General features: G+C 47.2%; 1 protein-coding gene across 2 annotated transcripts in view; it reads left to right on the top strand.

Moving 5' to 3' along the window:
• The first annotated feature begins 3544 nt into the window (after nt 1-3544).
• The window catches only part of RALBP1 (ralA binding protein 1), a 34622-nt gene continuing 22110 nt past the window's right edge, over nt 3545-16056 (top strand). Inside the window, exon 1 of one of the 2 annotated variants that reach the window (XM_080579896.1) lies at nt 3545-3761. The gene's annotated coding sequence lies outside the window, so the exon portion shown is untranslated. The remainder of the gene's footprint in view (nt 3762-16056) is intronic. The other variant, XM_080579895.1, reaches the window with a different exon arrangement.

Genomic DNA, 16056 nt, shown 5'->3' with positions numbered 1-16056 from the left:
CTGTTGCTCCTAAATTTCAGAACCATTGATGCTGTGCAGAGAGCAAGTGCAACGGTCATAATGTGCCATTGCCTTCCTGTCACTTCTTAGGGTTCCCGACATGCTTTTAGTTTAGTGGGTTGTACACCTAGTCCTTCAAAAATGAATATAAGCACCTGCTCGTGTCTAATGATGTCTTTGGTCTATCCAGCATCCACACCAAAGTTGTTGCTGCTTCGATAGCTGGCTCCCAAGCCTTCCATCCTGTTTGCTGGCTGGTCTGGCTTGGGCCCGCACTGCCATACAAACCCACACGACTCGCGCACGCTCAGGTCTCTCCAGCCACGGCCACCCAAGACACGCAGTGCCCCTGTGACCTGTGTGGTCCCTTCTCCGGGGGCTGGCACTTCCAGCTCCACACATGCAGCACAGAGCCCCCCTCATCCAGGAGAACGGTTCAATGACAAGATGGCACAGACCGAAGCGATGAGCTGCAGGGCACGGCCAGGCGAGTGCGCTGACTGGCACCCCGTTCACAGTTGACTGGCTGCTTTTATCTTATTATCCCTCTTTTGCCCCTTCTTAGTCGTTGTAGTTTAACCTGGCGGGGTTAACCTTGATCCCCCTCTTTCCCTGCCTTTGTCTTTCTCCTACAACTCCCATAGTAAGTTGTCCATGATCTCAAAACACGTTTCCCGTACATCCCATAAGGAGTCCCGTACCCCTGCAGGCAGCTGCTCCCCTGTAAGCTCTGGAGAACCTCTCCCATCGCTCGCGGTGATGGGACTCACACGGCCCATGGGCTGTGGTGGGACAGCCCTGGAGGGGTGATGTCTCCATGTACCACACTGGGGTTCCCCCACCCAGACGTTTGCCAGCGCTGGGGGCAGGACGTGTTTGTGGCACGATGTTTCACCAAGTAGTACATCATTAAGATTTGTGCTGCTCGCATAGCAAATTGCAAGGAACAAAGTAGATCCCTTTCAAACAAATCCGAGAGGTAAGGCTGCCAAGATGCAAGTTTTTTTATATCCTCATGCTTAACTATTTTTATTTCTTATTGCCAAGGCCTTAAAACAGTGTACCTCCATAACTCTCAAGAGAGTTGGACCGGCACCCTCTTTGAGGGTTCTGAGTGAGCATTTTTCATCACCCCCCTTCCCCACTGAAACCAAGTCGTGGTGCAGTCAGGACTGGGAGAAACGGAGGCCGTGGGGAGCACGGGCCCTTCTTTCAAGTTCTGCCAGTTTTTCTTCACCTTTGAAGGAACGGGTGTTTTGTGACGATACCAAGTTCAGCTTTCAATTCAATTATGTGGTTAGTCAAGGAAGGAAGATTGATGGTTTCTGCACTAAAATGAGTGTGCTTGCTTTGGCATTTGGTCATGAAATAGAATTGATTTCTGGAAGTTATCTGGTACTTTCCACTGTGTGCAAAGCTCTTTTAGTTGTGTAAGCAAAAAAGACTTCACAGCGCTTTATTTCCTGTGGAGTTCATCCATGGTACCAGCAGATCCGACCGCACAGACCAAGTGCCAGTGAACCACTGAACATGCTTTAACTATTAAGCTGATCGTATTTGGCAGGAGCCATCTTGTTCCAAGGAGCATTTTTTTTCTAACTAACTTTGGACAAACTTAGAACCTCAGATATTAAAATGGCTTCTGAGGGACTACTTTAGACTGACAATCAGAAGAAGTCATTATCTTTCACTAATAAACAGACAACCTCAACCACCGAGCTGGCTTTCTTGAAGAGGTATTGTAACTGAGAGAAAATGGCAGGGAATTACTTATTTACACAGCTGTGCTTTTTTTCTCCCCTTTTTTCCTGACAAAAATTATTATTTCATTACACGTAAGAGGCTCAGGTGCAGCAGCAAGACAAATTTCAAAGCTGAGAGCTTGCCATCTTTACTTGACTTTGTCCTTAAAACAGTACGAGTTTAGGAGGAGTAAATGCAGGGTGTGTAGGGTAAGAATGTGCCTCCGTCTGTGTAAGCCTGTGTAAGCAGGCTTCAGACCACATTGAGTTTTGTAAAGTCAGAAGTCAGCCAAATGTATTTCGCATGGCAGGAAATTGGTATTCTAAGCTCTGCTCACAATCTCTTGTTTGTCTTCATCAAAAAATGGGAGAGGACTCATTCCGTGTTCATTAGCTGATGGGCCCATTGTGTGTGAACTTGTGTTGGCAACAGCCGCTGATAATGCTTATTCTTCAGAGCTGAGAGCCTCTGGCGACCGTCACTGCAAGTGGAGATCCTCACAGGCAATCATCTCAAATGACTGCGGATGTTACCGAAGTAACCTCCCTCTCCCTTCTGCTGCCAGAAGTAACACAGCCTTTGCCCGACAGAAATCCCCCAAAACGTTAGCTGCGATGTTAAGTTAAATAAACCAGAAAGTACTTGCTGTTAAACTGCTTCTTCGGGAAGGGAGGAGGTAAATTGCAAGTTGCACGGTTATGTAATATGTTGCGGAGACAATATCTCTGTGCTCCAACACTAATCGGAGTGTTTACAACCCTCCCCTTTGTATTTCCTACTGAATAGCACAAATTCCTGTGGGGGACCTTTTACATTACCACAGAAGGTTGCACAAAGAGCCCATTTGACAGGGACTAAGAAGCATTGAATCTCAAGTGAATAAATGAAGCAGGTGGCACGCTGCCACTGTATTAATGTGTCCAACAGCCCGGGGATTACGGCTGAGGCTGTGGGAATGAACCGGACGGCTTCTTGCTGAGACAAATTCCCTTGTTGGTTAGGAATCCTGAAAAGGATTCAAGATCCGCAGGTGCTTAACATAACAGAAACTCCTATTAGGAGACAGAGTATAAAGTTCCTTTGAGCGTCCCTGCAAACAGGACGCGCGTTGAGCTGGAGATGGTTCTCGGCACTGATCGCCTCAAGCTCCGTGCAGAGCGCCTCTCCGTTTCCTCGGGCCCTGCCGAATGGCAGAGACAGGCTGGTAACGGCTCAAGTTACTGTGTTATGAACTATGTTGTACGAGATGACGCCCGGCTGCTCCCCTCCGAGCTGTGGCTGTGGCACTGCCACGCAGAAGGAGGACAGGGCGGGAGCGCCCCCGGTGCTGCGTTGGGTTGTGTTCCGCGTGCTTGGTGCTTGTGCCGTTACAGACGTTAAGGGCTTTAAATCACACAGGGCTCGGTCGCGTGCCGCTGTAACCGTTACCAACGGACACATTTATTTGTGAAACTGCTCGAAAGAGCCGTGGGGCGGCCGCCGTTGCCAGCGGTTTAGAGCAAACCCTACGAATCCCCCTAGCCGCCACCAAGGACCCCCGGACTCCTCACGCCCAGCGCGGCGGCGTTGGGCATGAGGGGACACGAAGCCATTTGGGAGTTGTAGTCCGGCAGCGGTAAGCCGCTCCACCACCCCTCCCGGCATGCCTCCAGCTACAACTACAACACCCACCATGCACCGCGCGCGGGACCCACCACCCCTCATCCCCCTATCCGGCGCGTGCGCAGCTCCCTCCCTCCCCCCTCCCTTCTCCACTCCTCGCGCCCCCTCCCGGAATGGGGGGGGGCTCCCCGCGCATGCGCGCGGCGGCGGGAGCCGCTGCCCCGAGCGGCGGCGGCGGCGCGAGGGCGGCGGCGCGTGCGCGGTGGGCGAGCTCGCGCCGCTCCTCAGCCGTCCTTGCGGGCCGGGGCCGGGGCCGGGGCAGGGCCGGGCCGGGATGGGCGCTGCGGGCGGAGCCGCTGCGCCGGCGAGCGGGACCCCGACGGTCAGTGCCCGCGGGGGGAGCCCCGCTAACGCCGGTAACCCCGCCGAGGAAGCCGCTTCCGGGGCTGTGGTGGGGGGGGTAACGGGCGGTGCGAGCCCCCCCCGGCCGTTAACGGCTGCTGCGGGGAGGGGGGGGGCAGCGCCCCCACACGCACCTCATGAGGGGTCCCCGGGAAGGGGGGGGTCGGCCTCGGGCCCCGGGGGGCTGTGGGGGCTGCTCGGCTGCCTTCACATGGGGTCGGGGATGCGGGGGGGGTGCCCGCGGTGCTGCTCTGTGCCCGGGTGGGGTGAGGGTGCCCTGAGGGGGGTCGTGGGAGCCTGACAGGGCAGCTCCCGAAGCGCTTGCGTGTGGTGAAACCAGCCTGGCCACGCTGGGTATTTGTAGGGTATCTATCCGTGAAAATGTTGTGTGTGTGTGTCCCCCCTTGTTGCCCTTGGGTTGGTGGTCATCTTAATGAGGAGTAATAATAAGCCGAGGCTTTTCTGGAAGTCGCGTAAAAGAGGTGGATTTGTGTAAATCTTTTCGTTCCAGCACAGCAAGCCAGCCGTATTGGCACCCTTATACCTGTTTCTCACCTGGGAAGCGAGGTTGGACCAGCTGGTCATTAAGCGCCCTTCCAACCCAAGCCTTTCTGTGACCAGCTCACCGTGACTCTCCGCCTGTCATGCACCCTTCTAAGGGTGATAGTAAGGCCCTGGGGGTTATGATCCAGGATTGATGTGATTCACATTCATGAGAGAGCTTAAAAAAAATTGGGGAGAGGTTCCCTTTGAATAATTTTTTTATGTTGTTACACACAGTTGCTGATGAAACATGGCGTACGCTTCCTTCAGATCATTTTGGCATAGTCTTGTACAGTCAGTGCAACACGTGCTCTGGAGGGGCTCTCTTCTACAGAGAAGTGAAATGGGAAAAAAAAAAGCTTGCAAACTGTCATGGGGTTTGAGTGTTTACTACTTTGAGGTGATTGAAGTTTAGCAAAAAGCCCTGCTGCAGTGTTCAGGTAGCTAGGTTGGAAAGAGGCTATCTATTAAGGAGAAGCAGGGAGCGTGGAGTTGTCTGTGCTAGGGAAAATCAGCTGTGTTCTTTAATCTTGTCATATATGAAACAGAAGGTGGGAATGGCTGCCTTGAAGTTCTAATACAATGTCATTCTGGCGTTATTCCACCATGAGTGAAGGTGCTTTGGGGGGACAGAGGAGATGCTATTTTTCTCGAAAAGTAACGATTTCATTGTAAAAGCCCTTACGTGATTATGGCTGTACGGGGGAAAGGTTTCTTCTACAGGGTGCCTTGTTTCCATTTCTGTTTGTGAGGGCCCATGCTGGAATGCGTTGTCCTGGCGTTGCAGTGACTGCCTGCTCGCTTCAGGGCTGCATGGCTTAGCTGCGTAGGGGTAGGTGAAGCTAGACTGGTGCACGTATGCACCTAGCACTTCGGGGTTCTGATCTCCCGTTTAGGCACTTCCCTAAAATGTTTCGGCTGTGTTTTCTTACAGCAAGGCTCTGAATGTTTTTTTCAGCACACGCTGCTATTTCTGACAAGCTCTTTCAGAGAAAAAAGGGAAGATGCTGTTGTTTAGCAATAAATACCAACAAATGCAAATTTAGGTTCTTTCTGTAAAGCTTGGTGTCATGTAGCTGGCCTCAAAATGTCAAAATAAAGTATAGTATGACATTTATCTCCATTTAATTGTATGTTTGGTATAATCTGCTAAGCTTTTCTCTGAACTAGCGCATCTGATTATTTTGAATCAGTGAATGACTCACAACCCTTAAAAATAGTCATGGTTTGCCATATGTCAGCTTCAGATTTTCACCTAAAGAATTCGTCAGCTTTCTTCAACTCACCAGTGTCTTGCGGACCATAATTTGCAAATTGTTGCTTCAAAAAACCAAACCAACAGGAACAAAATCAACTGAGCTTGTCGTTGGGCTGGGAATAGCCTGCGGGAGCTTAGGCTGGATCGCCAGGCGTGTGGTGGCGAGAGGTGAGCGGTGCTCAGGCAGCAATTGTCTCCTGCCTGCCGTGGCAGAAGCCAGCAGGGTGAGGATGCAGGTGGACTTGTAGCAGAAGGAAGGGGGTTTTCCTGCCCACCCCTGGCTCATCCCTCACTTTTTGCTCTCAACCTCAGTGAATACAAATGGGTAAAGCCGTGTGGTACGGTGCAGTGACAGAGACATTGATGGTGGTGGTGGTGGGAGGAAGCGAGTCGCCTCTGAGGCTGAGTGACAGCAGGGATCCCGTGCAAATTCCTCCAGGTTTCTCTTCAGGCTGCGAAACAAAAGGGGTGGCTGCTTTCCTGGGGCAGTGCCCCGGGGAGGGATGTACAACTGCCTCGGGACGGGTGGGGAGCCAGTGCAGAGCGCTCAGCTGGAACGGATCCAGAGAAATGAGAGATTGCTCGCTTTTGTTACGCGGAGATAGCGTACCAGGAAGCTGGTTTAGGTTGTACAAATAAAGTATCGTGACAGTTTTGAACTAGCATGGAAGAATTTGTGAAAGAGATGAAGTAGAGTGGCTTCAGAGGGCAGTGTAATTTATTAGGGAGATAAAAAACAAAGTTAACAGCTAAACAAAACATGTCTTACAAAAAGCTTTTGGGAGATGTAATAGGAGTTCTAGGTGTCGTTTATTATTCCTTGTGAATTGAAAAAGCAGCAGCTTTGTTTTTTCTTATCTTATCTATGAATTCCAAGTATGTGTGCAAGACTGAGATCTACCAATTCAAAGACACGAGATCACAATGTTCAGGAGCGATCAGCTCACAGCCAGTAGTGTTTCCTTTGGTACGTAAGAAAGATGTATTTAAATAGAGAACGTGGTTGGTTTTTTTTCTCGCATAGCTTCGGTAATACCAAGCAAAGAAAAATGCAAATAATAAACAGTTATGTTCTTGAGCAAGTGTTTCTTCCAGAAGCAGCTTGACATAAGATCCTGAATAAAAAATGGCAACTAATTGCTTAATGGGTACAGAATTTTAAAATAATAAAGAAATAAATAATGAATAAACAAACCGGTTCTCACCAGTTGTTCAAACAATAATAATATCAGTCTGAATAATTAGAATAGTTTAGACGATCGTGGTATGTAACCTAGTTAGCATTAGCGTTGGTAGAGAAAATGTTTAGTTTTAAATAATCAAGCGACGTAGTCTTCTATGTACAGAATTAATTGTGTCATTGCTGCGTTGTTATTATAATAATTGAAGGAAGTGATTGAAGTCATTTCATCCTCGTTGGTGCACCCTTAATAGTTTGTCATCTGTCCGCTTCCTTCAAGTGCTAGCAAAATATGTAGACCTTAAGCGATCGATTCAGCTCTGAAATTTCTTAAAAAAAAGGATTATAGTTCTTGGTATGACCTCATGGGCAGTCCCTAGCTCGCTTCCATCCAGACTGCTGTCTTTCCTGGAGGGAACGAGGAATGGCTGAATGATTTCTGCCAGCTATATACCAGCACCAGGAACAGAGCTGGGGAAGCCCTTGCCTCAGTGTGTAGAGACGCACAGTTTTAGCTTCTGGGGGAAAGGTGTTCTTGTACAACTATCTGCTGCCCTCTACTTCAGTGCCACGGAAGGGGTGGCTTTGGAAGTAGTAGCAGCAGCTTTCTCGTTTCCACATTGCCTTTATTCACCTTGCTCACAAGGAGCTGAGCTTTTTCAGACTGGCTGGTTTGGTCCCTGGAGGCGTACAGGGGAAGAAAGGGATGAGCGCTGGCTGCTTGTGTGAGGAGGGACGGGGCCAGGGGGCTGCTGCAGAGGAAGAGTGCAGGGTGGGTGCAACTTTGGACCGAACTGGAAATGATTTTAAGCCAAGTAAATCTGGTCTCATGTTGCTGTTTTGTACATTTGATAGTTAGTAAAACACTACTTGCTTAATTCATGCAGCTGTGAAACAAAAATGCATTTTATCTGTATATTTTTGTCCTCCATAGTCTGAAAAATTTCACGTTTCTGTGTATATGATCTAGATTAAGTCAGTAACAAAATTCAGTTCCTGTTTTACAGCTTTGGTGGCATCCCTGGGCTTTTATATTAAGAATAACTGAGCTTCATGCTAGGAAAAAGACATCTGGCAGGAAGGAGCTCTTGGGACTGAACATCAAGCTGTGGTGCAACCATAGCTTGAGCTGGAAAAAGGGTTTTTAAAACCACCATATACGATAGCGGTACTGTTAACTTGACACCTCTGGAAAAAGAGCTGTCACACTGACAGAAATTGCAGCTTGCCTTTTTCACAAAAAAAAAGTAAGATTTTTGCAAGAACATCTCTTCCCTTTAAAACCATACCTAACTTTTAAAAATAGGAGTTGCACCTCAGATTAGAAGCTGCAATTTTAATGCAATTTTAATGTTTTTTTTTCTGTAATAACTTGTGAAATTTAATATTTAACTTACCCTGGTAATTATGCTTATTGCTCTCCTCACATTTCTAGCCTGTCCAGGTGTGTTTTAAACATAAATTCACATCACCAGTCACAGAGCAACATTTTTTTGGATGTTGCAATGAAAACAAATTTTCACTGGTTTTTATTAGCAAGAAGTACATCGAATGCAAAATGCAAATTCCGCAGGTAAACATGCCAGCAATGAAACTCTCTTACTCCGTGGTATTAGTAGTGTTTTTCTACCCTGTTAATATGGAATTGCATGATTATTTTTTTCCTCTATTCAGTAATGTTGCCTGATAGAACATAGTAAATTTGCAGATATTTTACTATATTTGTGGCTTTAATATTGAGAACAAATTGTTATATAAAAGCATAATACCAGTCTGTATAAAGCCTAAGATATCTTCTTCTTTTAATTGAATGTGAAAAAAAGTATTTTCTGACACCCTCCTCTTTTAATTTTCACTTGAGGCTTCTTCAGAAATGATGCTGGTTTTTTTCAGACAGTATAAAGAGCTTTTCATATTTGATGGGATATTTTGATTGATTGAATGGGCTAGAAATATAAGACAGCTAATCTTAAATGAAAAGATTTTTCACAGGTCATGCTTCTGAAGTTTTAATCCAGAAATTTGGGTTTGCAGTTCTCCAAAACGTATTGAACTCATGTGATCAAGTGGTTTTTTTAATGTCTTGTTCTGAAAATGATTTTAAAAGAACCGAAACTCAACTTTCCAGGTGAAGGAGGAAGTGATGAATATATTCAGTCCTGATTTTGTTGTCTAGATGGCTCAGTGCATTAATGTATATTAATGTCACATGTAGGCGTAGATTGAAATCGAGTTCTACAACAAAGATAATTAAAAAGAACTAATTTTCTGGCAACGACTATTGCAAGCTTACCTTTGAATGTGCCAAAATCCTCTACCAAAAAAAAAAAAAGAGAAGTTGCATCTGTTGTTCCCTTCAGTAGTCCTTTTGTGTGCTGACAATTTCACGGTGACCTGGCTTACCTTTCTCTGTCATGGTTCAGCTTTGTTTTGGTTACTAGTTCTTTCTAAGTTCTTCTTTCACAAGTAAGTTTTTAATACGCTATTCCAGCCAGACTTTGAAAGCCTCTAACACATACACAACTGTACGTCACACAGAAGCTTGTAGTTACTGTGTGTCATTAAGGCAGTCAGTTACAGATCTGTATTTTTCACAGGTAATTCGTGTTAGGTGTTTTTTAGCCCTAAACAGCAAGGATTTTACCACTCTTAAAAATGCATTATACCAGCCGAGGCAGTTTTATTTTCTTTTTGAGGTGGGGGGAGGATGACACTATTTTGGCCTGTGTATAGCAGGGCTTCCGTTAAAGTACCTACACTAATTTTATTTAAAGTAACGTGACTTGTTGTGTAGGCAGGGCTACGCAGCAGGTGCGGGAAGGGCACTCAGACCTTGTTTTGTCCTGTGCTGTGCGATAATGAACTTCTTGGCCAGAGGTGGGACATGCCCCGTTTTAGCGTCTACTTGTGTAGTTACTCCATTCATTTTTATTATATTTAGTAATCAAGTTGAAAACAGCAATTGTTGTGCATTTGGTGGGGTAATGTGGGGGTTTTTTAATGATACCCTGAAGCTGGTTTTAGTTGAAGCTTGTTTTATCATACTCTGGAGCTGGTTTTAGCAAATGCATGTGAATTTAATCTGAAATTTTAAAGATGCCCATATGTTTTTGTAGAAAGCTGATGTTTCGTATGCCTTTTCTTGTAAGGCTGCCTGGCTACGAAGACTTGTGAGTATTGCAGGGTACGGCTGCTGTTGGAGCAGTGGGAAGCGGGCTCAAGGCACCTTCCCAATTCCCCTCCGTGGAGCTTGGTCCCTGCTGCGGGCTGTTGGCTGCGCACAGGTAGTACAGAGCCCAGCTGCCGCCCCACACGGTGCGGTGCCCCACCTTGCCCCATACCTGCTGGGGAGCGCTGGCAGTGCTCGGGGCACTTTGCAACATCTCCGCCCTGGGGGTGGTGATGTTAATCAGAAGTAACAATCTGCTGAGCTTATACATATTGAAATCGACTTTCCTCTTGGGTGGTGGGCGAAACTGGGGCAGAGGTGCAAAACAGAATTGGTCAGTTCCAACTCTAGGTAGGATACTGAACAAAATAGCAAAATTTGTAAGTTTACGTAAAGGCTAAATGCTTCACGTGGTCTTGATGAAGAGTTGGTGTTGGCATTAATGGGAATATGCCTGAAAAGAGGAGATCGTGTGGTCCTGTTCTTTGTGGAGAAACTCCTAAACCAAATTAATTAAAACAGATCATTTTCTTTTACAGATAGGATCTGTACGATAGGCATTGGCCTCTATTTCAGCAGCTTGCGCTCCTGTAGGTGTAACACGGGTCGATGAAGCAATTGCTTTGTTGGCATGACTCAGTGCAGATCTCCAAATGAAATGAGCTATATCAGAAAAAAAATTGTTTTGGTGGATAAAACTGCTTGAGAAGTAAGGTTTTGCTAAAACTGCTGTGCTGGGAGCGCAGAAGAATCCCACTGTATCCATTACAGTTAGGTTGGGAAAACATTTGAGTGCCGCCCAGTCTGTAGTGGGTATGGGGGTACTGCAATGCCTGGTGAAGGCAGGATGGGCGGTTTTTCATTCACTTTGGTGTCAGGGTCAGTAGCCACTGATGTTACCTTGCTACTACACAGGACTCTTTATCTGCAACATCTTTGGTTTTGGCTGAGACACAAAATTAGTAAATAGTTTAAAAAAAATGGTCGGAGAAGCTGTTATACAACCAGTTTCTCTGCATCAAAATCTTCCTTTGCTTTTCCTTTCTGCTGCTACAGAACGAGCAACCACCACAGTTCTTTTTCCATATTCACCAAAAGTTGGATGTGATTCGCTTGAATTATATTGGATCATGCAGGGTTTTAAGGGTGAAAAAAATCATCCATAGAAACTGATCATCTGTGTCATGTGTCACATTTTGAAGGCATCCAAGTAAAGCTGTTTTTAGTTTCTAGTTAGGTTATGGAGTTGTCAGTTCAAGTGACAGCTTGTAATTTATAGAACTCTTCTTGTGTTCAATACATGCTGGCAAAAATTGAATGTAAAGCTCAAGAAACTTACTTTTCACAGTTTTAACACTAAAGGTTTGTATGGCATTATTTTTACTTTTAGGAAATGCTTATTTCTGGGAATGATAGGCCTCAGAACTGGATATTCGTTCATCGGTAAGACAAACATTAACGCTGAGCTGCAAGTTAAAGGATTATTATTTAACATCTTTGTCGGTGGCAGGGGACAGTGGGAGCGAGTGCACCCTCAGCAAGTTTGCTGATGACACCAAGCTGAGTGGTGTGGCTGACATGCAGGGGGGCAGGGATGCCATCCAGAGGGACCTGGACAGGCTGGAGAGGGGCACGTGCGAACCTCGTGGAGTTCAACAAGGCCAAGTGCAAGGTCCTGCACCTGGACCAGGGCAATCCCAAGCACAGATGCAGGCTGGGTGGAGAGTGGGTTGAGAGCAGCCCTGAGGAGAAGGACCGGGGGGCGTTGGTTGATGAGAAGCTCAACATGAGCTGGCAGCGTGTCCTTGCAGCCCAGAAAGCCAACTGTATCCTGGGCTGCATCAAAAGCAGTGTGGCCAGCAGGGCGAGGGAGGTGATTCTCCACCTCTGCTCTGCCCTTGTGAGACCACACCTGGAGCTCCGCATTCAGCTCTGGGGCCCCCAGCACAAGAAGGACATGGACCTACTGGAGCAAGTTCAGAGGAGGGCCACAAGGATGATCAGAGGGCTGGAGCACCTCTCCTATGAAGAAAGGCTGAGAGAGCTGGGGGTGTTCAGCCTGGGGAAGGGAAGGCTCCACGGAGACCTTACAGCAGCCTGCCAGTACCTAAAGGGGGCCTACAGGAAAGCTGGGGAGGGACTCTTTGTCAGGGAGTGGAGTGATAGAAAAAGGGGAATGGCTTTAAGTTAAAAGAGGGGAGATTTAGTTTAGACATAGGGAAGAAATGCTTCACGCAGAGGGTGTGGTGAGGCCCTGGCACAGGCTGCCCAGAGAAGCTGTGGATGCCCCATCCCTGGAGGTGCTCAAGGCCAGGCTGGATGGGGCTTTGGGCAGCCTGGTCTGGTGGGAGGTGTCCCTGCCCATGGCAGGGGGTTGGAACCGGGTGGTGTTTAAGGTCCTTTCCAACCCAACCCTTGTGTGGTTCTGAAATGACTTGTGTAAAATGAACATAATGCTGTTTGAAAATTCAGTGGATTAAGGTAATGATCAAAATTCACTCAATTCAGCGAAGAAGCGTGGTGCTTCTAATTGATTTTTCTACATCCAGTCTCAAAGACAGTCTCTCAGCAGTGGGTTGAAAAGCGACACCGACTGAATTAAGCATGCGGTGCTTCGTGCAGCATATGCGCTCTTTGTTGCTTCCTCTACATATTAAGCAGGGTTGTGCAGTGTAGCCAGGCTTTGTCTCTACCAAAGCGTACTGTGCGGTAGCACGTGGCTTTCAGCGGACAAACCGGCAGACACAAATCGCGAGATGCTCGCAGGGGGGCACACCTGTCCTGGTTTCCTTGTAACTGGCATGGGTAAGAAAGGTGTCGGTGCACATGCAGTGGCATTGGCCACTGTGTCTGCCTGTGTGTGCGTGAGCTGAGGGTGTTCCCAGGGCTTCCACAGAGCTGCTGGCAGGGGCCTCGAGGTGCTCTTGCACCGCTGCTGCTGTTGTTTGTGCCAGGCGAATTACTGTTGTCGCAGATATGCCAGTGTGTTATTGCGTATTTCTGGTATATAGGCATGTCCCAGGCTTGTTACCAAGGTTCAAGCCATAGCAAAGTGTCTGTTATACTTGCTGTTTATGCTTGTCATTTTGCAGTATTAAAAAAAAAGGGGGGGGATGGATTTAGACTCTGGGCCATAGGTTTTTGAATTGGGTGACAGAACTGAGCGAGCGGAGTTATAGCCTGGTTGAAAAACTGGGTTCTGGTTTTCCATAGTGTGATCCATCCTATTCAGTCTGTAGGTGCTCTAGAAAGGATATCAGAAATGCTTAAAACTGAAATCACAGAATATCCTGAGCTGGAAGGGACCCACAAGGATCATTGAGTCCAGCTCCTGGCTCCACACGGCACCACCCAAAAATCAGGCTACGTCTGAGCACCTTGTCCAAATGCTTCTTGAACTCCAGCAGCTCAGTGCTGTGACCCCTGCCCTGGGGAGCCTGTCCCAGTGCCCGACCACCCTCTGGGTGCAGACCCTTTCCCTAACACCCAGCCTGACCCTCCCCTGTCCCAGCCCCGTGCCGACCCCTCGGGTCCTGTCGCTGTCCCCAGAGAGCAGAGCTCAGCGCCTGCCCCTCCGCTCCCCTCGTGAGGGAGCTGCAGGCCGCCATGAGGCCTCCCCTCAGCCTGCTCTGCTCGGGGCTGAGCAAACCAAGGGACCTCAGCCGCTCCTCATACGTCTTCCCCTCCAGACCCTTCGCCACCTTTGCAGACCTCCTTTGGACACTCTCTAACAGCCTTATATCTCTCTTACACTGTGACACCCAAAACTGCAGACAGCACTCGAGGTGAGGCCGCAGCAGAGCAGAGCAGGACAATCCCTTCCCCCAACTGGCTAGCCGTGCTGTGCCAGGACATGGTTGGCCCTTTTGGCTGCCAGGGCACACTGACACATGTTCACCTTACCATCAACCAGAACCCCCAGATCCCTTTCTGTAGGGCTGCTCTCCAGCCTCTCGTTCCCCAGACTGGCCAACATGCAGACTGCCAGGGTTGCCCCATCCCAGGTGCAGAATCCGGCACTTGCTCTTGTTGAACTTCATATTGTTGGCGATTGCCCAGCCTCTGATTTGTCCAGATCTCTCTGCAAGGCCTCTCTACCCTCAGTGGAGTCAATTGCTCCTCCCAATTTAATGTTGTTCTCAAATGTATTTAGTATACCTTCAAGCCCTAAATTGAAGTAATTTATGAAAACACTAAGAGAACTGTCCCTAAAACGGAGCCCTGTGGAACCCCACTAGAGACTGGCAGCCAGCCTGATGTAACCCCATTTACTGTAACTCTTTGAGCTGGACCTGTCAGCCAGTTGTTCGCCCACCACATTATGTTTCTGTCTAGCTGTATGTTGGACATTTTGTCCTGAAGGATACTGTGAGAAGCAGCATTGAAAGCTTTGCTGAAATCCGTACAGATTATATCAGCTGCCTTCCCTTGGTCAACTAGGTGGGTGACCTTGTCATAAGAGCAAATTAAGTTCATTAGACAGGACTTGCCCCTCGTGAACCTATGTTGGCTGTGACCAATGACTGCATTGTATTTCAGGTATTTTTCAGTAACTCCCAGAATAATCTTCTCTATAGTTTTACCAGGCACTGAAGTGGGACTGACAGGCCTGTAATTACCTCAGTCTTCTTTCTTGCCCTTCCTGCAAATTGGAACAACGTTTGCCACCTTCCACTCAACTGGGACCTCTCCGGATTCCCTAGACCATTGAAAAATAATTGAGAGAGGTCTCGCAATGACACGAGCCGGCTCTCTGAGGACCCTGGGATGAATCCCATTGGGCCCCATGGACTTAAATGCATGCAGCTGGAGCAGCAAGTCCATAAAGTATTTGATGCCAAATCCGTCAGCTTCTAATCTGCCTTTTTTTTTTTTTTTTCACTGTTGATTAGAACTTGCTTTTTAAGTAGCATTTTTAGTACATTCAGTTCAACCAGCCAGGGGGGTTGTTTTTGCTTTTGTTTTTTTTCAGACTGACTCCACTAAACGAACTTCTGTCTTCAAGCTGGCTGAGCTGAGGGAGTGGAGTGTGAGTGAATGATACCAGTAGTTGAAATCTGTGTGACAAACGGAATTGTCCTTAAACAAACTTGGTCCAGCACCTGATGAAAGTATAAAAATTAGTCTTAATTCTCTAGATCATCAGTAGCTGTATGACTTGCTGCAGACCTGTGGTGACCAGGGATTAATTAGCTCTTAAAAAGACATGTCAGAAAATGTGAATTGTATAAAACTGAGAGCAAACAAAACCTGGGGTGATAGAAATTATATTTGTATTTTTAATAGAAATTGTTTATAGAAGTTGTTTAAAAAAATAAAAGTAAACTGCACACCTTTTACTGTATTTTCCTCCCTTTCTCTTTTGTGGTAAAAGCAGAAATTCCTGTTCTGTTGCACAAGTCTTAGTGCTGGTGCAAGTGGGAATTTGGGGAGATGGGCAGGAGAAAGAGGGGCAGGATTGTCATACCAGGGATAGTTCTAAGGCCAATCTAAGTAATAATGTGGTGTTTTTTTTTTTTTTTTTTAAGAAGCATAGGAGGGTTTGATACATTTGCAGGACAGTTTGTATTATTCAAGTCAGCTCTCAGTAGTTGAGCCTTTATCAGAAGTTATCACGTTTTCATTTGGGCTGAAAAGCGACTGGTTGGGTTTCTTTGGCTGGTGTTTAAAAATCTAAAAAACACTAACGAAATCCTTCAAGCTATTTATGAGAATTAAGCTAGCAGGGAAGAAAGTCCCTTTTCTGTAATGAAAAAATATTTCAGTAATCGGGATAACCTTGTTAATGCTATTTGTATTTTAAAGGGGATAACCAAGTCTGGCAGGAGATGGCCTCCCAAATTTCCTTGCTTGTGGGTGGACCGTACTTCTCAGAAGCCCTAAGTAGGACTGAATGTGGAAGAAACAGAAGGTAGGAAGGGAAAACCTAGGCAACAGCGAGCAGCCAAGTGAGATTAGATGAAGCACTGGGTGTGGAGAGGAGGAATGGTGAAACCGAAGTTGTGTGGGTCTAGGTGCTGAACACCTGGGTGGTGGAAGGAGGTTGTGAGAGAGAAGAGGGACAGGGCTGGTGGTGGAGGAACTGGGCTGCATGAGATGCACAGCAGGAGAAGGAATGGAGATAGTAAAGGAGAGGGATTGAGCCTGGAAGCTGTGGGG

Source organism: Anser brachyrhynchus (genome assembly GCF_964034855.1).
Source record: "Anser brachyrhynchus genome assembly, chromosome: 2".
Lineage (NCBI taxonomy): Eukaryota > Metazoa > Chordata > Aves > Anseriformes > Anatidae > Anser > Anser brachyrhynchus.
The sequence above is the reverse complement of the archived record's forward strand: the minus strand, read 5'-3'. Positions and strand labels throughout refer to the sequence as shown.